The sequence below is a fragment of the Tupaia chinensis genome, unplaced genomic scaffold (genome assembly GCF_000334495.1).
Source record: "Tupaia chinensis unplaced genomic scaffold, TupChi_1.0 Scaffold144482_1, whole genome shotgun sequence".
Taxonomy (NCBI): Eukaryota; Metazoa; Chordata; class Mammalia; order Scandentia; family Tupaiidae; genus Tupaia; species Tupaia belangeri.
This window is the reverse complement of record NW_006204341.1, coordinates 493,890-500,061: the sequence shown is the minus strand read 5'-3', so window position 1 is coordinate 500,061 and position 6,172 is coordinate 493,890.

Here is a 6,172-nt window from a genome sequence, read left to right as displayed (position 1 = left end):
TATATTATCAAATTTGAATTTTGTTCCACAGATTACATGCAAGTGAGAAAACTGACAAAGTATATAACTTTTCTCAATTCCTAAGGTATTAATAGAGTGGTCTGGATTCTCTAACTTTTAGAGAAAAATGTTTTAAATTGGAAAAATAATCAATTATTGATTACAAACACTGATGAATATTATAGCTAATATTTTTGGCATCAGACATTGTAATTTCACAGTGTAATGCTTATTACCAGGACATGAAAATATGGTTAATTCCTGTGTCTCCAGTAATTACTGTAAATCAACAGCCCTCAGAATGGGAGATTAGTTTTGTAAACTATGCCTCAGATAAGGGACTGATAACCGGAATACATTAGGGAACTGAAGTGGTTACCTGGAAAAAAAAAAATTAACCCAATTGAAAGATGGAAAAATGAGCTGAACAAAATTTCTCTAAGGAAGACATACAAACAGCCAAAAATTTGTTTATGAAAAAATGTTCAACATCCCTCATCATAAGGGAGATGCAGATGACAACCACAATGAAATACCACCTAACCCCTGTCAGAATGGCAAAGATTAAAAATACAAAATAATGTGTTGTCAAGGCTGTGGTGAAAGGGGAACTCTTCTACACTGTTGGTGGGAATGTAGAGTGGCCCAGCCACTGTGGAAAACAGCATGGCGGTTCCTCAAAGACCTACAGATAGAACTGTCATGTGATCCAGCAATTCCACTCCTGGGTATCTACCAAAAGGACAGGAGAATGCTCAGTAAAAAAAAATGCACATCTATGTTTATTGTGGCATTATTCACAATTGCTAAGACATGGAACCGACCCAAATGTCCATGAACAGATGAATGGATTGAAAAAGTGTAGCATATATATACTCTATGGAACACTATTCAGCCATAAAGAATAAGACTCTGGCATCTGATAGAACGTGGATGAATATGGACGACTTATTGCTGCGTGAAGCAAACCAGGTTATGAAAGAGAGACATTGTATGTCTCCACTTAACATATACTGACTGTCTGTACTCTATGGTAGAGACTGAAAGATTGGAGGACATAATAGCATTAAAAATAGTTATGGACACTCGAGACAGTGTGGAAAGAGGGTGGGAGAGAGAAAGAGGGTAGGGAAGGAAATTAGAGAGAAAAATTGAGAGGCAAGATATTTGTGGGACACAGAAATGGTTTTATTACCTATTGATGATAAGTGTATTTCATATTGGGTAAATTTACTTTATAAACTAAGTTATGTATAGTGATTGAATATATAAAATAAATTTTAAAAAATGTCCTGCATCTCACTATGGGATCTAAATACTGCATTTCAAGGTATATGAGAAAAAACTTAAAAATGTTTCAATAGGCTTTAATTGTTCTATGTGATATTTATTTGACTCAAGTATGAGGCTACGCATGTATTAACTATTTGGAGTGATAGATGCATAGGTTGAAATTATTCTTATGTTGTAGTTCCCCATTGGTAATTTAGAGTTCAGTCAGACCCAAAAGACCAATGAGCCCTTGATGCACAGCTGCAGTGATTTTTGTCTTTTAAAACATTCTGAATCAAAGAACAGATTGCCTAGCAAAATAAACGGGTAAGCTGAGCAGAGTTCTTCCTTACTGAATTGTTAATGTTTGTAAGGAGTCATTTGATAGTGAGTTTCTTACTATTAGGCTGTCATCTACCAGGTTCTCAAATCAAGCATTTTGGGTTTCTACTATAGTAACAATGAAAAAGAGTAAGAATCATTTTACTAAATCTTATGTAATTTTAATATTTCTATGTTAAGGTCTTTTTCTTTTAGTTGTAGTCATGTTCTTCGCACAAGACCTAAAATGATCCGTGCAAGTCAGCTAGAGCTACAGTAGAACATAGGTTATGAGGCTCCTGTCCTCTTCATTTAAGATCTTCTAAGTATGTGCTAAATAGTATCAGTATTCACTTTACACTACCGAAAGATAAAGAAAACTTGTCAAACCCTTTGAAGATCTTTCGAGAGATTTTGTTAACACTTGTGGGAAATGATTGCCTTATACATAGGGATCTTCAAAAAATTCATAAGAAATGTATTTTATGAAAAAAACTACACATAAATTTCACAATTTTTGCAGCAATTAACTTATACTTTAATTCCATTTTTCCAAAAACTTCTTGAAGTTCCCTAATACTAGTATGTATCTTAAGAGATTTTATGAAATAAGAGTTATAGTGTCATTTTCCACATACTTACAGAAATGGGTCCATATTGCTCCAACTATTCAACAATTGTAATTCTCTCTCTTGAATTGACATAATTTGTGGGTCCTGGAGGAAATAAAACAAACTGATAAATCCAGTCCACCTGAAAAAAAGAAGTCTACTAATCCTTTACTTCTTATCTCCTCTTAGTGTCTTTGAACCCTGGTTTGTGAACAGTCCCAAAAGTGAATTTTCAGCTAATGTTCAGCTAGTAGCTTTATTTGCTAACAAACCCTGAGAAGCATTCCTGGAAGGGTTGAAGATGTAGTAGTTACTTTTCTCTATACAAAAATTCTTCAGACTAATAGCAGACCACAAGACAGAAAATGAGCCAATTACTCAAAATTAATGATAGCATGTAGCAATGCCTAAAAGTAAATGAACTACGTTCAAGGTTTTGTTCACTTTGGGTTTTCTCTTCTTGAGAATTACTACTCAAATAGAAACCAAAGATGTTAGAAAAGATCCCTTCTTCATTGTGCACCTTAAAGTTTATATTCATTCTTCCAATTTATGTTGCAATTAAATTCGGGGCAATATAACTCTACAAATAATCCACAAGTGTTTCCCTTTTCATTAAAATAGTCCCATCTCTACAGGTAAAGGTAGGGTATTTATATACATATGTGTGCCTTGATTTTTAATTCAGAAGCAAGCTCATCAATAATGCATTATTTTTTCTTTATTGGTAGTTTGCAAAACAAAGGTATGCTTTGGTATAGGCTACTGAGGAGAGTTAAGTAAAGAAACAGAACAATAAATTATTTTCACCACCACAAATGAGTGCCAGTAAGGTACAGCAGAGTGGGTCGCCTACTTGTAGACATTTTAATAAGTATTTTTCCTGGACTCTTGAAATTATTGTGCTATATGTAATTATGAGGATGGGACCAGTAGTTAGCATAATGGCTATGTCGCTGGACTCCCATGTAGTTGACTATGGTTTGAGTCCCGGACCCGATGACTTAAACTCACGCCAGGCGTCTGTGTGGGCGTGTCTAAGATTCCAAGAGGAAAATGGAGGAGAAGGGATTACAGTGTGGCCATTCTTCCCTGGGGGGTGATTTCTGTTTCTCTTTGTCTTTCTGGTGAGCACATGAGCCCTATAGCAAATAAAATAAAATAAAATAAAATAAAACAAACAAACAAAAACTCTCAAAAAATAAATTTTGAGAATATCATAAAAAATATTACTTCCATGGAAGAAGATTCATTATTGTAGTTTGATTATGTTTTGCCCTACTTATTTTTAATATTTTTTTGGAGAGGTTTTCGCTATAGGGCATGTGTGCTTGCCAGACAGACTGAGAGAGACATAGAGACAGAAAGCGAGAAATCACTCCCCAGGGGGATGATCATGCCACAATCCCTTCTCCTCCATTCTCCTCTCGAGATCTTGGGCACACACGCACACTCGCCTGGCGTGAGTTTTAAGCCACTGTGTCCGGGATGCGAACTGTGGTCGACTACATGGGAGTCCAGCGACATAGCTATTATGCTAACTGCTGGTTCCCAATATTTATTTTTTTTCATGGGGCACATGTTCTCACTGGAGAGAGACAGAGAGAGACAGTGAGAGGGAAAGTGAGAAATCATCCCCCAGGGGGAATGGCCATGCTGCAGTCCTTTCTCCTCCATTCTCCTCCTGGGATTTTGCACACACACACACACACACACACACACACACACACACACACGCCTGGTGTGATTTTCAAGCCACCAGGTCAGTACTTGATAGTGGTCAGATATGTGGGAGTCTAGCACCATAACTACTATGCAACCTGCTGGCCCCTCCCCTACTATTATTAAAAGCAATTTGCTACTATAGGAAAACTCTCTCTCAAAAAAAAGTAAGTTGTTGTTGGGACCAGCAGATGGTATAATGGTTATGTAACTGGACTTCTGCATAGTTGACTGTGGTTCAAGTCTTGGACCCAGTGACTTAAAACTCATTCTAGGTTTTTGTACGTGTGTGTACAAGGTCCCAAGAGAATGTAGAAGAAGGGATTGTGATGTGGTCATCCCCTTGGGGGAGATTTCTCACTTTCTGTCTTTCTCTGTCTCTCCGGCAAGCACACATACCCTATAGCAAATATCTCTTTCAAAGAAAAAGTAAGTTGTTGCTCAGTTTATTTTTTATTTTGACTCTAATACCTTCAAAAATTCTGTAAAAATGCCTTTTGTTAAGCCAGATGAAATAATTTTAATAGCAAGATTCGATTTTTTCATAATGTTACTTAAACAAGTTTGAACCTATAATTCATCCATGCTTAAGAAAAAAATTGTACTGAAAATGGGTGGGGCTTTTTTTTTTTTTTTTTTTTTTTTAAGAGCAGAGAAGAAAGGAATTGGAGAACAAGGCCTTTGATACTGAAGGCAATTATCAGGAATACAGTTCACAGATGGAATAGAGTTCTCCTCTGGGAGTATGTATAGGAAAAACCTCTGTTTTTCTCTTCTTTATACAACACTTACACCAATACTTCTAGCCACAAAAATGTGTGAATTTTCCCCTCACATTGACTAATTCTCTGGCACTAGCTGAGTGTTCCACAATTCAATTCAGTTCTGACCCTCTACCTGAAGTATGTGTCAAGTCTCATAGGTTAAGGGCTCAGTTCCAAAGACTAAACTAAGAAAACAAACAAACAAACAAACAATAGCAAGTCCACATTTGTCACCTGTGTTCTTGACCAATTGCCTATAAGTCAGAGGTTGCTCTGCCCATCCCATCTTGGTTCCATGATTTGCTAGAGTGGTTCATATAACTAAAAATAAGCAGGAAGATTTTTGCTTACTATTAGCCATTTATTATTAAAAAAGATACATGTCAGGAATAACACACACAAGAAATATGTAGGGCAAGGCATGTGGGAAGTACACAGGGTGCCCCTATCCTCTGTGGATCTGCTACTCTCCCAGCACCTCCATGTGTTCACCAACCTAGCATCCCTCTTGAACTCTGTTCTTTTTTACTTCCTGGAAGTGCTCATTATGTAGGCATGGTTGATTACATCATTGACCATTAATGATCTACTCAACCTTTGATCCCTTCTCACTCCCTGGAGGTCAGGGGGTGGGACTCAAATTCCAAATCCCCTAATCACACAGTTGGTTGCCTTAGCAACCAGCTTCTATCCTGAGGGAATCCAAGAGTCCTCAGCAATCAGTCATCTCATTAGCATACAAAAAAAAAAAAAAAACCAAGGCCCAGGCATGCACACACTCCTTTGGAGATTCCAAGTTTTTTTTTTTTTTTTCCCTTAATTTTATTTATTTTTAAAATTTGCTATAGGGTACATATGTTCACCAGAGAGAGAGGGAAATTGAGAAAGCAAGTCAACAGGTCTGGGACTTGAACTACAGCTGGCCATGTGGGAGTCCTGTGCCTTTAACCACCACGCCACCTGCTGGCCCCAGTGATTTCAAGGGTTTTAGGAACCATGTGCCAAGGAACAGTACTAAAACTAAAATACCTATTCTTATATCACAATATCACAGTACGGGGACACAAGGTTAATGGGCAAATGGTTCTCTCCTTCTACTCTTCTTTCCCTTTCCTTCATTTCTCAGTAGTCCTGTCTTCTGGAGCAAGAATAAAAACAGAGCAGTGGAATGAAAAGCAGAGTGGAGGTGTGCTGTGGCATCAGTACAGAGATAGCTATCTTGATCCTGCCTGTTGGGGCCTGTGGCAGATTCTCCTATTTTGTTTTGGCCTGACCAGGAGAAAGAAGGAGGCAGGGGACCATTGCACCATTCTTCCTTCTTTAGACACTAAAGTGGGGGCAGGTGAGAGAGGTGGCACTTGCCTGAGGGGACCAAAAAGAAAGGTGTATCTAATGAAATGTGGGGATCCTGGGGCTGACGTTTCCCAGATACCACTGTATCTCCCAAATCCTGCCCACTTCTTTTCCCACAGTCACCCCCAG